The sequence below is a fragment of the Scomber scombrus genome, chromosome 7 (genome assembly GCF_963691925.1).
Source record: "Scomber scombrus chromosome 7, fScoSco1.1, whole genome shotgun sequence".
Classification (NCBI taxonomy): Eukaryota; Metazoa; Chordata; class Actinopteri; order Scombriformes; family Scombridae; genus Scomber; species Scomber scombrus.
The window spans coordinates 4,391,521-4,411,993 of NC_084976.1; positions in this window are offsets into that span (position 1 = coordinate 4,391,521).

Here is a 20,473-nt window from a genome sequence, read left to right on the forward strand (position 1 = left end):
TTTACGCTTGCTACACTAACTGGATCTGCTGGGGGTCAATATTGTTGATGTGAGGTATTCCTTGCAGTCTAATGTAATTAGGCTGGAGTGCCAGCTGGGCAGTGCTGGCAGTATCCCTGGGACTCTGGACTCCAGTCATACTGTGTTCCAAATTATTGGTGCTAATTAAATAGAAAAATAATTTTGGGACTGTTCTCCACTAAAGAACAATATCATCTGACACGATAAAGGCCTTAAAGTGGGTCCTGCTTTATTATCTGGTTCTTTTTCTGGATTTACGTGTTTAAATGATTGACCACACTACAGATCTGGGCTCTGGTAGAATATAGAAAAAACTACACATTGTACAGAGAGTGGGTGGGACAACAACAGAGTTTTGCTATGGGGCACCCATCCAACCATGAACCTACATTAGACTTTTTTTTTTTGCCATTGTTCCAGAAACCTTTAGATACGTGCATCAAGCCATCATACAAATAAATAAAACATGTACGTCAGCAGTTCATATTCCTTTTTAAAATGCTACCGATGAATCATTTACCACATAGGTCAAGAGAGCTTTGAAGAAGATTCTCGTTCCTTTGAACAACTTTAGTACCTTTTAGAATAGTCGAGTGGCTTGAGGAAATATTTAAAGGGGGAACTTCATTAATGTAAAATGATATCAAATGATGTCTTGAGTCGGCGTCGGTTGGCACTGAAGTCTACGAAATTGAAAAGGGGAAAAATATCTGAGTGAGGTTACCGAACCGTGAGGCTAGCAGCTCCAGGCTGCATTAGCTATTAGCATTATGAACCCCAATCTGTACATCTGAGTGAATTGAATTGAGTTGATTGTGGGTAAAGTTGGCCCCGGGTTTTTGGCAAGAATGTGAAAATGTTATAGGATAACAATGCTAAATCCTTGGAGTACACTTTTAAAATAAGTGGTGATTATCCTAAAATATTCCTGAGTGTGTAAGTTATAAAACATTAACTGAATTCATTATATAACTTGGCAGGACTTCAATGAATTGAGCTCCAGTCTCAAAATAACACCTTTACTCATAACTGTAGATTAATGGCATACTGGGTACCATCTGTAAACACTCCCTGTAGGGAAATGATGTTTTTTTCATACCGACTGCCATTAGATCAGAGATCACAATAAGCCACATAAGAGCTGTTATGTAGCTTGTACTGGTTTCAATGTTTGGCTCAAGGATACTTCAGCAGTGCTGTGTCTGTTGCTTGTTGAAATGTAGCTGTAGCTTCTACCCAGGTGCTCTAGTTAGAGTCTGTCTAATCGCTTGGTCACACTGAAGGAGATAAAGGAGCCGCTCCCCGTGGCACTGCATTATCAGGCCACGGAGTGAAGCAAATGAATTGGCCGCTCTTACAAAGACACATTTTCACGTCTTCTTACACAACATTTGTACTAAAGAGAACTGAGAAGCAAAAAGTCTCCTACAGTGTGACTACAACACTTTTAATTACCATCATCATTTAATAACGTTTAATAATTCATCGTGCCTAACCACTTATTCTTGTTCAGGGTTCACTGTGGGCTGGAGCATATCCCAGCATGCATTTGGCAGAAGGAAGGAAGAAGCCAGAAATGAGAACTTGAGCTTTGCAGGTATCAACAGACTCTAGTTAGGCTTGATTAAAGTGTAATTGGACAGTCTATCACACTATAACAGGATGGACATGCAGCATGTGAGCCAAGAATTAAACTACAGGTTATTTTTGCCCTTTGGTTACAAATGAATTCTGTTTTATTACAACGTTTGGGGTTTTGTGTATCGGTTACAATAAGACAATGCTGGATTAGTACCCATTGAAGCTCATTGACACCCTCCCCAAATAATTAATTTATGTTCCAAACTTATTCCTTTCAACCTTTTGAAAAGGCTACTTATTTGCGGGACTTTTTTTTTTACTGGGCTCATTGATACAACCTACCCACAATGCATTGTGGTCTGCTAACCAATCATCACTTGCCCAGCCATGGTGATTGGTTAATAATAATAGTCATAAGACTAAAACTGTTTTGGAAACAACTATTATTTTATTCCGATTGGATAACGCTGCTGTTGGGCGGAAACCTTGTAACTCCATATTTAGTTTTGGACATAATAGGTTTTAGAGCTGGGCAATATGGTCAGAGTCAAATATCACAATATTTTTTACCAAATACCTCGATATAGATATTTTGACAATATTGTAGGGATGACTATCGGTGCCTTCAAAAAATATTTACACAATGAGATTTTTGATAAATCATCATCAGTAATGTGGATATAATGAATTAGTGGATAAAGGTAGATAATAGAACTCTGGAGTCTGTTAAGCTCGGACAATTACATTTTTACTGTATACAGCCTTTAAAAGCAGGAAAAGACAACACTTACTCCATATCACGATATTACAATATTCAAAATCTAAGACAATATGTGTAAAATATCACAATATTAATTTAAAATTGATATATTGCCCAGCCCTGCTAGGTTTCCAATGCAATTTTTTTCTCTCTCATTGTTGAGGCCCCTTGCCCAAATTGCCCGTATGGTAGATCCGGACATGCTCCGAAGTTGATGTTGAGATCTGGACACACAGGCAAAAGCAGGACGGGTGGATGATCCAACAGGCTGACAACCAACATGCACAGCTATGGTAAGTACAGTAGGTCAATTAAATCAAGTAAATCAGGCATTTAGTGTGTATACTGTTACAGATGTCTAGAACGGACATCTTGGGTTGTCACTTTAATCCTCACCTTCGTTTTCCCACTCCTAATGATAATACCCAAACTAACGTACTAAATTCTTACCTTTAAACATATAAAATTCTGTCCTTACAAAGTACAAAACACTAACTCACACACACAGCCCTCAGAGTACATACTCCTCACATTAGCTCAGCATAGAGTCTATAGTTCAAGATCACAGAATCAATGCATTTGAGTCGATGTAAAAACGTTGTGGCATATACAGAACAAAGTAAAGAAAAATATGAAGCACAATCACAATAATCATTTCAACTTTAATGTAAGATTCAGTTGGTGACTATAGCAAAAGGTCAGACTGTAGATGATAGTATCTACATTCAGTAAATAAACATTTTTAAAAGGAATTCTTACTTAACCTACTTCTGCTACTATTTGTATCAACTTAAGGAAAATTCAAACTCTGGATGTGAGTGCATTACTGTTTAATAGTATTTATCTGATTGATTGAGCTGATGTTTTGCTGTGTGAGATTTTGAGCATAAACAGCATTTTTGTGTTAAGAACTTTGCAAAAAGAAGCTGAGCCAAAGCAAATGTAAAATAGTGTAACTTGGCGTGTGTATTTTTACCAATAGAAATGTTGGACAAAGTCAAGAAAGAAACAGTGCATGTTATAGGGATGGGAATGGCCAGAGGCTCCACAATATGATATTATCACAATACTTGTGTCACAATACGATATAATTGTGAATTTGAAATGTATTGCGATATGCTGCGATATATTGCAATTCATTCACTTTTTTCAACTGCAAATCCTTTCCTTCCTCCCTCCCTCCTTCATTCCTTCCCTCCTTCTCTCTTTATTCCTCCCCCTACCTTCCTCCCTTCCTTCTTTCCTCTGTCCTTCTTTCCTTCCTTCCTCTTTTCCTTTCTCCCTCCCTCCCTTTTACCTTCCTTCTTTCCTCTGTCCTCCCTTCCTTCCTCCCTCCTTTCCTTCCTTCCTCCCTCTATCCATCCTCCCTTCCTTCCTCCTTTCCTTCCTTCTTCCTCCCTTCCATCCTCCCTTCCTCTCTTGACTCGAGGACAACAGGAGGGTTAAATCAAATCAAATTAAACATGTAGTCAGAATATTAACCCTTAAACTACGAGAACTACTACTGTAGTTATATTCTAAAACATGTCTTTTTCAATTTCTGTTGGTATACATTCGTCAGATAATATAATACTTCTATGACAGGTGAGTCAGAGAGCAGCACATTGCTATTGAAGTACTTTTATTTATTTATTTTTTAGGCCAGGGTTTATTCACCTTCCATCTCTTTCTACTCTGTCAGTGTGATGTTTCATAGACTGCCTTTCCTTTTTGGACTGCTTACCTGAGTGACTATTTATGTGTTTTTCTCAAGGTGTCTGATCCATCATTTGACCAAATTATCTAATTCTGTTGAGTGAAACTGGTGTGATAATGGTCATTTTTGACTAAAACATCATATTAAGTAGCAGCAGCTGTTTACCCAAAAAGACAGTGTCCAATTTTCATTTTAGTCACGTAGCTTCATGTATGTATTTATATATTATATTTTGTACACGCAGAATGGGGGTCAGCACAGTGAACGATCAGGCTGGCAGGATGATGGGACCGATTTGCCCATTCAGAGCCCAGACTCAGCCTTAGCTCCTCTCCTCAGTTCCCATAGTGCTCTCTGTTCCCAGGGCTATTTTCTGCCAGCTTAACTGCAGAGACAAGATGCTGCCTGACAGGTGCAGATGGGCAGCGTTGGGCTAAGTGACGGTGGCCTTCCCCCGGAGCGGGAGAGGAGGGAGCCCACAGCAGCACTGAGAAATGGACTGCTGTGTAATGGACTGTGTGTGTGTGTGTGTATGTGTGTGTGTGCAGGTGTGATAAGGCACATAAAACAGCCCCATGCTGCGCACGGCGGGTAAGGAGCGAAATCAACCACATCTCATATCTCTTTGACTGACATTAAATGTGGTGAGCGAGTGTTAGGATGAGCAGGATGTTGGACTCAGTATTGTAGAAGCGTTTTCACACCTGACAAGCATAATGGTGTGTTCTCGTGAGCCTCGGGGAAAGAAAATGTTTCTCATTTCCTTCCCAGGACTCGAGTATTTGAATAACCCCCCAGAGTAGATTTATCATCATTATGGGATGGAATTACACAAAATTCCTTCCCTCCTCCACCCTCCATCAGCGTTTTATTAGCTTTTGTGCTAATGACACAGAGGGGAGAAATGAAAGATGTGAATGGGAATATTTTTCTCTCTACTACATGATAACAAAGACAAAGAATTACAGGAGTAATTGTCATATATATATACATACTGGGTATTGTTTGCAAAGGCTTCAGACAGTACACCCTGCAGTGAACAGCTACTCCTCATCAAAGGCTTAATTTTTTATTTTATTTTTTAAAAATCTGTCAACCGAATGTACAACAATGTCTGTATGTGTAATTCACAGAGACACGTTTAATAAGAAGAGGTTGTGGTTCGCAGACATCGCTTCCGAACGTCAGCCTTTGTTGCTTACTACTATTTAAATCTCTATACATTTCCTGAGGACTCTAAGAAGGTTCTTCTTATCACTCAGCAGACCCAGCAGCAGGATTATTGGGAGGGGTGGTGCCTACAGCTTGACATACTGGCATATAAAAATAAAACAAAGGCATGGAGTTAAGTAACATTTCACCCAATTTCAAATTGTATGTGTGTCCTCGGGGGAAATGCATTTTCCTGAAAGATAATAATGAGTATTATGTGCAAATTTCAGCATTTAATAGAACTAGTGCAGCGCCTTTTCAAAACATGCCTATTCAGAACAGGCCCATTACTTGGCCGCCGGTACGGCTGCTTCAACACAGAGGAAAAATGCTGGTAATGTGATTTGAGAATGAGTATATACAACCAACAGAAAAGAAAGTAACATTCTATTATACACAGCTACACATGCGGGTGAATTTTTCTCATTTCAAGTATAATGGAGGCAGCATTAGGGATTGGAATCGAGAACTAGCTCCAGTTTAGAACCGGTTCCAAATTGTCCGATCTATCAGAATGCCTCCAAGCTTATCAATTCCTCTTATCCATGCTCAGGGATGGAAAAGGTGGAACTCATCTGTGAGGGCAGTGCAGCTTCCAGACTGTCTACAGAGCGACACGCTAAAGTTATCTTCAGCTATCTTGTTGTTCATCTTCAAAAATGGCGGCGGTTGCAAGAATGTTTTGATTTAATGACTTGATAATGATCTTTGGCTGCAGACCACTTATCTTATCTACTAGTTATGTTTCATGTATTCATCAGTATATATGATGAGGTGATGTGAAAACTCCGCAGACCACTGATCGTTCAGTCATGTATCTCATTCACAGTCTTCCAGTTTCAGACGAACCCTTCCACTACTCCTTCTCCTTGCTCTACCTCACACTCTCACTCTGCCTTGCATGCATAGTCCTCATTTGTCCTGTTCTTTATATGCACTGCTGAGTTGGATGTAATGAATGAATAGGAAGAAAATGAAACAAAGAGTAAATCATCTGTTGAATGTATGATGGTTGTTTGTGTTTTAGAACGTAACCGCCATAAAACAATCAGAAAATAACTTTGCATTTCTATCAGTTACGCTTTTTCTCTCGAGCAAAATTGTGAGGAAAATGTCAAGACGACAGAGTAATAAGAACACTTGACAATTAGGGCGACTTAAAGGAGAGTCTTCCCTCACTGGAGTCTCGTTGGGTGCTGTGGTCATCTTGACCTGATCATTTGTGAATTTTCTCCTTATCTCAGCCCTTTCTTTCTTTTTCTTTTTTGTTAAGATGACTTTTTGAAGGTCTTTCCTATGCTGGTCAAGTGGCGATAGCTCCTCCATCAGGTCTTCCACCTCAAGACATCAATTAAGTAAAATACACAATGACTGTGAATCCTTTAAAGTACAGTACCAGTCAAAAGTTTGGACACACTTTCTCATTCAAGGGGATGGGAAGGTGTGTCCAAACTTTTGACTGGTACTGTATATTTATATGTATATGTATATATATATATTTTTTTTTTCAACCTAATTCATCAAATGATCACATTATAAATTGGACTCTAACACATTGATTTTACTTTTAGTAAAACTAACTTTTATCAGAATTAAGTGATGAAACCATTATAAAACATAAAACGTCTACCCCCTATAATTAGGAGTTAAAAGATGAATTGATTTTCCTGTCCTTAAAAAAAAGCAGGAAATTCAAAAGCAAAAGTATTTTAATATTCTTATGAAAGCGGCTTTGAAAGATCTGATGAGTTCAGAAACCTTATGAAGCTGAATTTGCAGTCTCTTAAAACTGTTATCACTTGTTATCTATTAGGTTCAATTCAAGCTGGTTTAACAACATTGTGAAACTGTTATCATTAGTTTTTAACTTTAACCATTGATTTTACTTTTAGTAAAAAAAAAAAGCTTTGATTAGAATTAAGTGATGAAAACAAAGCCTAACTTTTAATATTATCAAATGAAGGGAGATTTCCTCCACTTGTATCTCTCATGGCAGGCTTACACAGCTCTGATCATGACATGCAGTCAAATAGGCCAAAAACCCTGCACTGCTGATCGCTTGTTTATTGGAAGTTAATTCATATTGAGCATGTCACATGTCCAAATTGCGCCAAATTTAACAATGCACTTCCTTGGGTCTCCAGCAATGCATCTGCCAAGAGTGAAGTACATCAGATGAATTCTCTGTCAGTCACCTCTGCTGATTTGCATTTGAGGAAGCAAAAGAAAAAAAATCCTCTGACTCTTTTTTTGTGGAGGATAATGCAGCCTGGCTACGCAGCACCGGTTCAAAACTAAATCACTTTCTATCTGGCATTACGGAGAATCATGAGTGGATTCTAGACAGCCATCCTCCCAGATTACATCAGAGACCTGACCCTGCGGGCTTCCCGCGGGCTGTTTGCAGATACAGATGGAGCATGAAAGAAACAAACAGATAGAAATATCATTTAGAATATTAAAGCAGCAAAACATCATGGAAACAGGTGACTGTTGTGTTTAACTCTAGTGTTTGGAATATGTTTGTTTTCATTTGGATGACTGACACTCTTTCTTGTTGTATAGTGTAGTGTGATGAGTGTAACAATACAGGCTACAGACTTACAACCTACTCCATGTTCTACAGAGATAACAGTGTAGCCTATCTATGATCCTTGAATTGTTTTAAAGTCGTATGGTTAGTTCAATTGTTAACAGTTAAATGTAAAGCAAATGTTCAAATTATATATCTAGCTACTAGTTCTCCAAAAATAAAAACATTGAGCCATGCCATGCTAGCTGTTCCCTCCTGGTTCCAGTCTCTATGCTAAGCTAGGCTAATAAACTTCCAGCTCCGTACTTAACACCCAGACATTAGGCTGCTATCTAACTCTTAAGTAAAAAATGTTAAATGTTAAAACTAGCTTTTTAAAAAAAGCACACGCATACTATTTGTTCTGCTTTTTGCTGCTGTTTTGAAACGTGTTGCCCTGAAGTGTTGTCTTGTCAAATCTTTTATCTGTGACCTTTATACTGAACCTGCTTTTTTTGAGGCCAACATAAAAACACCAGGGCAGATCTGTACATTCCTTATCTCACACAGAGCTATCTGCCAAAGAATAAAACCTTCATGCTACATACAAGGTATATTTTGACAACACCATTTTTTCTTTACAATTTAATGCATAACCTCTATTTAACCCTTCCTTCCACTCTGCTGTGTTCCCCAACACTCCTCCTTATGTTTGCATCAGATCACATGAGAGGTCAAATGTTCACATGCTAACCAGTTTTCATTCAGGTTGAATTCTGCAGGGGAGTTTCAAATAAAGACCTAAACTAAACTAGAATTCACAGTATGTTGCAAGCTCCAAAGATCAAGATCCGACTGTGTCAGTTGACCTTTCACTAACAGCCGAGCAGCTCCTGTATTTACCTCTTGATGACACTGCTGATAATCTCGCCTCCACTTTCCCCCCCCCCCCACCTTCAGCTGTGCCTGTTCACATCATTGGTACAAATGAACACATCAGTACAAATCAGGCCTGAACCCCTTTAAGCTGGCTCGAATGACCTACTGTATGTGAATTTAGTTTTCAGATGGATTTTTCCCAGTAAGCTTTGTATTCAGACAATGCTGCTGTACCCCCCCGTCATGATCCTTCAAAAGAGAGCTTGGACTCACTAATGGGTTTCTGGCTTTTCACAGAAACAACGTGCTGCTGTGAGGGAAGGTGTAAGGTTAATCTGTATGTGTTTGAAGTCAGGGTTGTGCCTCATTGACTCTCTCCCTCTCTCCCTCCCATCACTCTCTTCATCGCTCATTCACTCTATCTATTTCGCTCACACACACACACACACACACACACACACACACATATCGGTGCTTTGAACTGTGACTAAAGCTTTCTGGTGTGTCTCTGTATTTTTTCTTCGCCCCCCCCTCCCTTCTTTGATCTGTGTTAAAAGGTTAAGGTGACTGGGGGATTGGGCAGGGCAGAGAGTGTGTAAAGTTCAGGTTGGAGAGTTTCTATCAGTGCCACTAGCTGCAATATAAAAGTTTTTTGCTTCATTAGCATAGAGCTCACACACTTTCATCAGTACATTACTATTTTTAAATATATCACATAGGTGTAAACGAAGCCACTGGAATAGACATCTTACATTACTGTTTTCTCACATTACAGGTGAGTGCTCAAAAGCCCTTATACAGAGTCTATATCCTAGTATGTACCATTTAGATTAGATTGAACATGATGTAACTACTCCTTGTACTGATTGGAGATCAGTTACATTTGTACAAAATGACAATAATCATTAATACTTACTCCTGTGTCACTATAACTACTATCAAAATAACGTCTAGCACAACAAGTACTACCTATAGGATTAATATTACTATTACATTAGTTGCTTACACTTAAACTGACAAGTCAAGTCCCGTCATTGCTCACATATCAACTACCACATTAACTCTTTTTACTGCACACACTTCAACTGACACCACAGCTCACATTTAAGCACGCTTCCCGAATAGCACAATTTTCAGTGGCCCAGATCCGACCCACACCCGACACTTTGGGCTCTTTCATCTGGACCACATACAGCATGGAATGATGGCACTTGGGTGGTCCGCTCCTGTTTCCCAGATCTGGGCTACAAGCAAGCCATAGCAATGCCATATGTCAACCGAGAAAACCAGATAAACCATAACTGGGCCACATTCTGTATATGCATACCCAAAAGTACTGCATCTTTACCAAAAAAAAAGGCCCACATTTGATTTGGGATATTTAGGCCATATTTGCTATTTTACATCCATTTTTGTCCAGACCAGAAGAAAGCCAGCATTGCCATTTCATTGCCTGAAGTGGCCCACTCCTGTATGCTTTAAGGGTCCTAATTGTTCAGCAATTTTAGTTGAACTAAAATCTCAACTTTGTTCATCACTCACTCACTCACACACTCAACAAAACCTTCAATTCCTTTCAGAGTCTAGGCTTATACTGGAACTGACACTGCAATGCATTTCTGCAGTTTGTTGTTATATGACCCTCCAACTGATCCTTCAACACATTTCAGCACAGTACTTTAATTGACACTTCAACTGATTTCAGTGCTTACCCCTTTAATTGTAGCCTCAAGCCATTATTTGTACTAGCACCTCTGTATGTGTGATTACTGTTAGGGAATGTTCTATCATTAATATGCACTGGGTCAAACTAGGCTTTGTGGTCATAGCAAGGCCACACCAAATATTGGGTTTAGACACTGTCTCCCCTTGAGATAGTGGTAAGCAGTGAGTCTGCTCCTTTTGGGGAAAACAGGAGGCATTCTGATAGTGTTGCTATAGCAGCCAAGGTCAGATGTGTCTTTGACTGTTTTCCCTGAATGGGGTAAAGGTAACTGGAGTCAGAGGTTTGATATAGTGTTGGATGTGGGCCAAAGGTCCTAAGTGAGGTCTAAGCAATGTTTTGTCTATAGACCAGTAGACTAAATCCTGTATATTGTAGATGTGTTGGATCTGCCCATATTTGGGCATGGCTCAACCTGTGGCATTATCTGTGTGGTTTAAAGTCTATCCCCGGAGGAGAGAAACTTCAGAATTGAAGGGAGCATCAGAACATAACGTGTACTGATCATTCGTTCATTTCTCCTTGATCAAGTAAATAAACCTTTCCAATGCAAGACATCCTGGACTCCTGTCTACTCTCTCCATTGATGTATGGGCTGCATAATTTAAAATCTCTATCAATTACTACTACTGCTGCTAGTGCCACCTGGAGTTCACTTCTCCTGGTTATGCTTATGTGACCACTGTGTTGTGTCTTCTGCTTAAAAAGGAGCTGCTCAGGGTCGTGGTAACAGCAGGTTTTATTGTTCTGCATTAGGAGCAAAGGAAAACAATCAGCATTCGTCTTGTCTTGTGGGTATACAGCACATGCTCTGTCTGGAAAGACGCATGTGTATTACAGTTAGCTAACTGTGCTAAGTTACTGGCGATAAAACTTTAAAAAAACACAGGGGGTAACTTACAAAAAAACATGGCGAAATTAATGTAAGACAAATGATATGCAAATAAATAAAGCCAGCATTACTTTCACATGCTCTGCAATTAGTTAAAACTGTAAAAATTAGTTTTTCCCACAGACATAAAAAGACACGTTACCTCTAGGTGAATCCTCCGCTGCTTTGAGGATTACCCATGATCCTTTGCTATTACTCCCTAATGCAGGTAAATAATTAACAGCAGATGGCGTAGTTGTCCCATTTAGCGGGATTTAACCTGAACCTTTTTAACTATGTTACACTTACACATTAATTGCCACTTCAGTGCTTAAAGTTTGTGTTACTGTTTAAACTTCAACTGACACACATATCATGCTTAATTCCGCAATTGGTCTTTAACTGACAAACTAATTTCAGTGGGTCAACTGACACTTTAATTTTGTTTAGTATGTGTGATTTATAGGGGTGTGACTAGATCTCGCGAGACTAAACGCGACGATATTTCTCGTCGACGTGAATTTTGTCTCGCAAAGCTATAACTAAGGGGCGCACCACAAAAAAAAAAAAAAGACGATCGGTTTTCTATCGATCATTCGCACGTCATGTCTTCTTTTTACAGTGTCACGTGTGGATCATTAACTTTGTTGCAGCGTCTAACTGCTGAGAAGATCTCAGTCAATAGTAGGAGATGAGGAGAGGAGCAGTGGTAAATTGATCTCAGGTCTCTACACTGAAAGCCTGAGGAAGGAGGAGCAGAGAATCTAGCGCAGCTATGGAAGCCTAATGATACAAAAAGTAAAATGAGTCACACTACCAAATTATAACACAATTTATATATGTTGTTCTACTTGTGTATTTATGTGATACAGGATTTGTGCAATTTACTTTTATTTCTGTGTTTTTTTATTAGCAATATGTTATAATTTGTGATAATTGGTTTCTTTATTTAATTTATATTTATATATTAGAATTGTTTCTACTCTTTACAATTTACTTTTTAGTATTTGTGATTGTATCTAACTTTTGTATTCATGGTTGTTATTTCCATAAATACCAAAATGATCCATCTATAAAATATCTATATGGGGAAACCTTTTACAGTGCTGCATACTGCATATGATAATTATATATTTAGAAAATAGAAAAAAGTGATCCATTACAAGATGGATCATTTCAATCAATCAAACATTTCAATTAAATTTCCATTTTGTGAATTTTAAATATAAGAACAGTCATGTATTTCCTCATTGAAGTTTTCTTATAAATATAGTTAAAATCTCGTCTCATCTCGATCTCGTGAACCCAATATCTCGTCTCGTCTCGTGAGCTGAGTGTATCGTCACACCCCTAGTGATTTAGCTAACCCTTAAACTGCTTTCAGTGCTAAGACTTCAAATGAAACATCAGTACATCTCAGCAGCTGCTCTTCAAATCATCATTCAACCCCTTTCAGTACATGCACTTGAAAAGACACTTCATTTTTTCCTCAGTGCTTTCACCTCAAATATCACTTCAGCTTCTTTCAGCACTTCTTTAACACTAGCTGAAACCTCATCTCCATTTCATTAGCTTTAGCTAACCCATCAACTCCTTTTACTGCTTATACTGTGTGTCTACACTTTAACTGACACTTCGGCACATTTCAGCAGTGACTCCTCAACTGACTGTTCCACTTCCACTTAAAGAACCAGTGTGTAAGATTTAGGGAGATCTATTAGCAGAAATTAACTATAATATTCATAAGCATGTTTTAATGAGTGTATAATCAACTGAAAATAAGAATTGTTGTGTTTCATTTCCTTAGAATGCGCCCTTTATATCTAGTTATCTAGTTAGCAAGTTTTGCAGCCACAATAGATAGAGCTGCTGCAGTATTGATTTGTCCTTACCACACAAATTAGTGAAGCCATTCAAACCGTTGCGGTAAACACCTCAAATAAAATATAATTTAAACCTCAGATGTTATAAAATAATTGGTTCCTAAAAACCATATTGACCCGAATATAAGGCAACCCTGATTATAAGACCATCCCCCACACCCCCTTTCCAACACCTCTTTTTGGAATAATGCTTTTTGAGTATAACTTACGTCATCGTCATAGTATAGTTTGGCAGTTTGACTATTCTGTTTCTGCAGTTGTAATGTTGGAAGATGTTGGACGATGCTTTGGACATGTTTCCACTCCTCATTAATTTATTTCCTCACACACAAAAAAAGTACATACAGAAACTCCTGCAGACTAAACTGGAATAATATAAAATGTTGTAGGTCTGACTTCACTTTTTCAGACATATTTCCAGTGAAAAAAATGTCTTATTTCAGACCAAAACAGTAAACTTTTCTGATGCATTTATTCCTGTAGCCTCTATAAGTCTAAAACTCTATCTTTATTCCAGTGTTGTCCTTTGGAGGCTGACTCTGCAGCAGAAATGTTGGGTGGCATTCGGCAAGCCTGAGAGGATGATGATGTGATTAGGTTACCGCAGTAATGCGGTAACCACGTCAACCACAGCAGTTCTAACCGTAGACTCTCCTACACGCTTGAAAGAGAGAGGCTGAGGGGATCGCCTGCCTCTTAACTAACACTTGAGCTTCCTTCAGCAGTTTCACTTCAGCTGAAACTTAAACTGCTTACAGGGTTTACACTATAATTGGCACTTCAGTTCTTTCCAGTGTTCCTACTAGTTTAACCTTTATAATGCTTTGAAGGATAAGGCTGGTGATCTTTTTTCTTCTTCTAATTGTCGACAAATCTGATGTTCAGAGCATCTGCTCTCCAGCTCATGACACTGTTAATGAAACAATTTTATTGCACAAAGTGGCCCCTAAATATAAACCCAGACAGCAGACAAGGTGTCAGACAGAAATCGCTTATATAATATATCCTTCATGCTGTCATTATAGCCTTCAGCCATTGTTGCTTCAGCACCATGGTCAGCTCAAAAATACAAGTCTGCACATTTTATAGAAAAACCGTGTCCTCACACTCTATTCCAAAGAAAACTATCCATAATACTTAAAAGAGAAGCACCTTGACTTGATATTCTTGACTGTGCAGCAAAACATCTATAAATTTGGCTTTGAAGGTGGTTCGTGAATTGCACATAAATCGGTGGGTGAACCCGCATCTGGGTTAATGGGAGAGAGCTCTATACCGCCAGGGAGCAAGCAGCCAAGCTAACCTTGTTGTGGTCTAGTGAGTCCACAAAATAACACATTAAAAACCTTTGTTGAGCCATTGTTGTAGTGTTAATGTTACATTGCCTGAAAAGCCAGCTAGCCAATTGGCTGAATGCAGCTCAGGAAGGTCTGAGTGTCAGAACCAGAGCAACCAATTACATTCCAGAGACTTCCTACGACAACACGTTTCAACAATACCATTTTAATCAGAAGACAAATTCAACACACACAAGTACGCAGTAAATCAAACATATTTATTCATTTCCTTATATATTTTATATGTATTGTTATGAGGCCACTTCCCATGCAAAAATTATGATCTATAAATATAACTTGACTGAATGTGTGCACCTGTACATAAACTCTGACCAGTGTTGTTTTTGACAAGCATCTTAGATTTAGTCTTAGTCTTAGTCTTTTGGACTAAAATGCTTATTAGTTTTAGTCACATTTTAGTCACTTCTATATGTGATAGTTTTAGTCCAGTTTTAGTCGACGAAAACTCAAAAGGGTTTTAGTCTAGTTTTAGTCAAAATAGAAAAAGAAAAAAGAAGTATAGTCTTTTAACAAATTAATTTAGGTCAATAAGTATTGGAGATTGCTGTTGGGCAGTGTCACACATAAGTTGTGAAAATAACAGCAGATCTATAAGTTCAACACATTGTAAGCTTGCAGATCTGCTATTTTCACAAATAATAACAATAATAAAGGAATGGTTTTAGACATAAGGTTTCCACCCAACGGCAAATTTCTGATCTAAGGATTGTGTATTAAAAATATATAAAAAAATATCCTTGTGGCGAGCCTTAAGGTGCCGCTTAAGGTTGGTCGTATTTTTTCCGCCTACTTTGTGGCCACATTTGTCACCGTCTTCCTTCACAATACACTCTGTTTTATTATCTGCTGGGTTATATTAAAAATACACCCATTGGGTCTCTACGTTTGCGACCACCGAGCCCCTGTGTTGAAACTGCCGCCGCCATCATGGTCCATTGTCTGAAGAGTAACAACAGTGTGACGTGTTGAGCACGTTGTGCGCTGCACGCCAGGTGGTGGGCGTGACCAAACAAGGATAGACTGTAGGCAGCAGCAGATACTTTTTAGGTTTTAATTGACACACACAATAAGGAGAAATGTCATGCATTTTAAACGTCTGACAGATCACTCACTAACATTTTCGTCCATTCTCGTCTCGTCAACGAAAACTCACACACGTCTCGTCATGTTTTCGTCATCAGAGAGCTATGTTTATCTCGTCACCGTCTCGTTATCGTCATGAAAAAAAGTGGCGTCAACAAAATGATTTCGTCATCGTCATCGTTGACGAAAACAACACTGACTCTGACCCATCCGTGGAAACGTTTCGGAGACAGACAAAACTGGCAAGCAGATGTCTCACACATTTAATGTCACTTTACATCACACATCAATTATAGAGCCACTTTTCACAAACATTGAAACCAGCAGTGTTATTTGTGCTTGTGCCAGTGAACCATAACTATTCTATAAGCACCTTTCAGTTTTGAAAAGATCAAATCCAACTCAAATATCAAATCAAGTCTTCTCAACATTTCATCAGTGCTCTTGTCACCCAGAGTGCAGACAAGAGGTCCAAGGTTGGCTCGTAGTCAGGTGTGGAACAGCACTGCAGCTGCTGAGATACTAGAATGGTGCCTGGATGTGACAGGTGGCAGGATTGTGGAAATTCTGGCATTTGGCATTGAGTATGATGCCTTTTCACTTCAGCCACATTAACTAACTGGTAAAATTATCATCATCAATTGTAGGAAACCAAGATGACATCAAATAGTTTTAAAGAATTACAGAGCAGAATACTGATTATATTTAATAATTTAATAATATATCCTAATACTGTGCATACATCACCAAGTACAATTTGATTTAGTTTTCATATGGTTTTTGTGTGTGAAATCACTGCTGTGACACAATGGCGACACACTCTGCCACCTCCAGTCACCTCACTGGCACTACACCACCTGCACTCATACATCACCAGCTGCAGGCATCATAACCGCCTGCAGCTGGTTCAAAACGCAGCAGCTCGTCTCCTAACTGGTACTAAGAAACGAGAGCACATAACTCCGGTGCTCTCTTCTCTTCATTGGCTTCCGGTTAGATACAGGATTGATTTTAAGATTCTTTTATTTGTTTTTAAGTCTCTGAATGGGCTGGCCCCAGAATACCTGTCTGACCTTATTAAACTCCATCAGCCCTCCAGAGCCCTCCTCTCTATATTATTATTTTTTTTAATTTTTTTTATTGTTTTTATTGTTTGTTTTTATTGTTTCTACTTATTTTGCTGTAAAGCACTTTGGTAGGCCATTGGCTGTTTTAAATGTGCTATATAAATAAAGTTGACATTGACATTAACATGGAATGTGTAAATTAGAGAAACACTGGTATGTTGGATTTCAGAGTAAATATACCTGAAAACAGTGTTAATTTATTTTAGATAATAAGTGAGTGGTGTGAAAACTACCTAAAAAGTTAAAAGTTATATGGTTGTTTTTGATTATATGCATAATTTCGACATGTACTAAAATGAGGAAATAAAACGTTAAAAGTCCGTTCACAGCTGTTGTGGTCCTTCCTTTCCAGCTGCCGAGCGCAAGTGACCAGCAATAGGGCACATGAGCTGACTCTTGACACTGATTGGTCAGGTGTCTCATGAGAGAGAGACTGAATGGACCGGAGAAAGAACACATGTACATCAATATTCATGAATATTGGGTGGGATATGAGGCTGATCGACATGTGCACATTTCCATGTGGACTGTGATTATAAAACGAAAGTAGAGGTGCTTACACAAGGTTTTTATAACTGATTTATTTTTTTTATTTTTTTATTTATGTATGGACACATATGGGCTTTTGTGTGCACAAAGACTTTTGGCACTGTTTCATAAATGAGACCTGATGCTCATTACTGATGTTGTGCCTTCTGTAGACCTCTTTTATTGTTCTAAAACAATTAAAGCCATGTTAGCTTGTTGTGCTATCACTAATTCTTTGTGCTTAAATTCTTTGAAGAATTTATAGTGTAGTACAAAGTGAAGAGGTTGTGATGTGTAGCACAACAAGCTAGTGAAACTCTGTAGCTGAACCACAATCCTTCACATACATAGAGGCATCGTATGCATAAGGAATCTCCTGACAGTTACAATTTCAACACTGTCATTAATCGTTGCTGCAGTTTCTAAACAAGCTTCGGTAATCACTCTCTTTGTGGGTGAAGGAACATGGTACCTGTGCAATGGTGTGACCTATTTTTAACATTTTTTATAAGTAACAGTCTTGGACACACATAATACTTGATGAGTTTGGCTCTGCGAATGAAATTAGTTGATAATAAAAATAAAATACAGAAATTTACTTTAGCTTTATCCTTTAAGTTAAGCTGCAACCGTAATACTTTAAATATTAATATTTCAACTTGAATTATTTCTCCCATATGAAGATATTTCAAAATATTTTAAAATTTCAAAACATTTAAGTTGCTTGAAATGTTTTTGCTGAATTTTTGTGAAAAAATAAATGACCCTTTTTATAGTTGTCAATTGTTGTTTTATCCAACATTAGTAGGGAATCGTACTTGGATGTGAGACAGGTGTGTCACAGAATTTACAAGGTGTGCACTTCCCCAATCAGATAAGAGCCACCACATCTTCCCCCACAGGCTCAACAGTAAGCAGTGATGCCCCGGTGCTCGGAGAAAACATCCAACCCTGGACCTGCTGCGCTCATGTCAGTGGAAATGTGATGAATGTTTTCAATTAGAATCTTATTGGCTCATCATGCTGTCTTGGAGATTTCAACCTTGGTGCGGACAGATGGAGACATTTTGTCATTAGCATCATTTACCCACCAATCATTCCCACACAAATTCCACAGCACTGCATGGGAAAACACACAGATCCCTTTACTCTTCACCACTATGTCATACACCTGTGTGTGTGTATGTGAGTTATTACGATGATACACGGCTCATCATTGTTACAGTGATGCACCTGGGGGAGGATCTGTGTGTTCGGTCTGGTTAATGAGACAGGTTCCAACGAGCTCCGGCATCACCTCTCCATGGGGATAGATGGCTGCGGTGAAACTTGCTTTGCTCTTCTCCTGCTCTGTTTTTTTTGTCTCTTTATCTCTTTATCTGCTGGCTTCTTATGGGTTCTCTGGATGTCATTTAGTCACTGCTTTTCTGTCATGTCATGCCGTCTCTTTCCTTTTTTTTCTCCGTCACTCCTTTCTGAGCAATCTCCATCCATCTCCCCATTTTACCCTCTGAGTCAGGGGAGCCAGTACAGAGACATCAGCATAAATAACGTATGAGGTGGTGTACCATTACCACATACACATTCACAAACACACATACACACACACACACACACACACACACACACACACACACACACACACACACACACACACACACACACACACACACACACACACACACACACACACACACCTTCATCATCCCCACACTCTTCCATCTGAAGGAGGAGAACGCAGGGCAAGAGTTCCCATGGGAGGATGTTCATGTTTTCCTTGAAGGGGGGAGACACCAAGAAGCCAAGAAAAACAATTCAGAAAACTGGGTGGGTTGTGAGGGATGAGTTCTAACAATACTTTAGAATAAAAGGGAAGAAATGATCAATAATAATTAAGAAATTTGTCCTAGTAATTTACAAGACAATTAGGTCTGAGTACTAATGTTAAAAGAAACACAGGAAACTACTCTAGCTGTCAGGCTGCAATGAATATTTCACCTTATTAAAAGCACCTCTGGGTGAGTATAACCTGTTCTGCTTTAATGCTGTTAATATTTTACTGCAACCTCGCTTGACTGAAATTCTCAAAATTTCTCACAAGATTGAATATCTTCCTCAAATGTTATGATGGTTGAAGTTTTTCAGTTTCCTCAGCAGAAACCCAGAAGGTAGTAAAAAGGGGGATAAATCAGATTGCTGATTACATCCCTGGGTGGCAAGAGTTGTATTACCTCACCTCATTCAGTGCACAGAATCACTTGGTTGACTGCAAATAAATGTCAGAAATCATGTGAGAAAATGGATCCTCCTGTGGCTTTTTTAAACAGCTGAGAGGAATCTGCTCCATCAGAGATACTCAATAATTTTTCCTTGATTATTTTTATACAGTAGGTCTTGTGGTATTAACATTTGTATCCAGTCCTCAGGGTGGTGCTATGGGAAATTCTAAATTGCTTATCCTACTGGGGGACTGTGTTCAAGACATTTCCACCAGATAATGGTGTGCAAGATTACAGTGTGATTTGAGTGTATCACAATTGTTGAAGTCACAGAGTATCAGAATAGAAAGGGTTCATCCTCTGGGGAGTATGAATGGGCTCGGTAAATTAAATGGAAGTCCATTTGATTTCAATCATGCTGTCTGAGTGGCTTTAAGAATGACACATTGGTTAAAGCTAAAGGTACTTTATTTGTCACATATACAGTTGTACAGTGAGATTCAGTCTCTGCATTTAACCCATCCTAAGTACTAGGAGCAGTGGGCAGCCACTATGCCGCGCCCAGGAACCTTGGCAGGCACTGACAGGACAATTAACCTAACATACATGTTTTTGACAATGGGAAGAAAACTGGAGCACCCGGAGAAAGAACATGCAAACTTCACACAGAAAGGCATCAAAAGAAATGTATCGAACCCAAGACCTTCTTGCTGTGAGAAAACAGTGCCAACCATTGAGCCACCACACTGACCTGGTACCGGTTCATCAGTCATTTGGTCAAGCACTTTGATCAGATTGAAATAGCTCAACAACTAATACACAGCTGCAATGCTTAGATGAAATGATTAGACTGCAATGACAGGTAATTCCTCAATCAGTCAATAGACAGCAAATTGATTAGCAACTATTCTGATAATAAATCATCAAATTAAGTTATCATTTTTTAAGCATTTCAAATCAAACATTTCATGGTTAGAAATGTGAGAATTTGCTGTTTTTCAGTGTCCTATATTATACTAC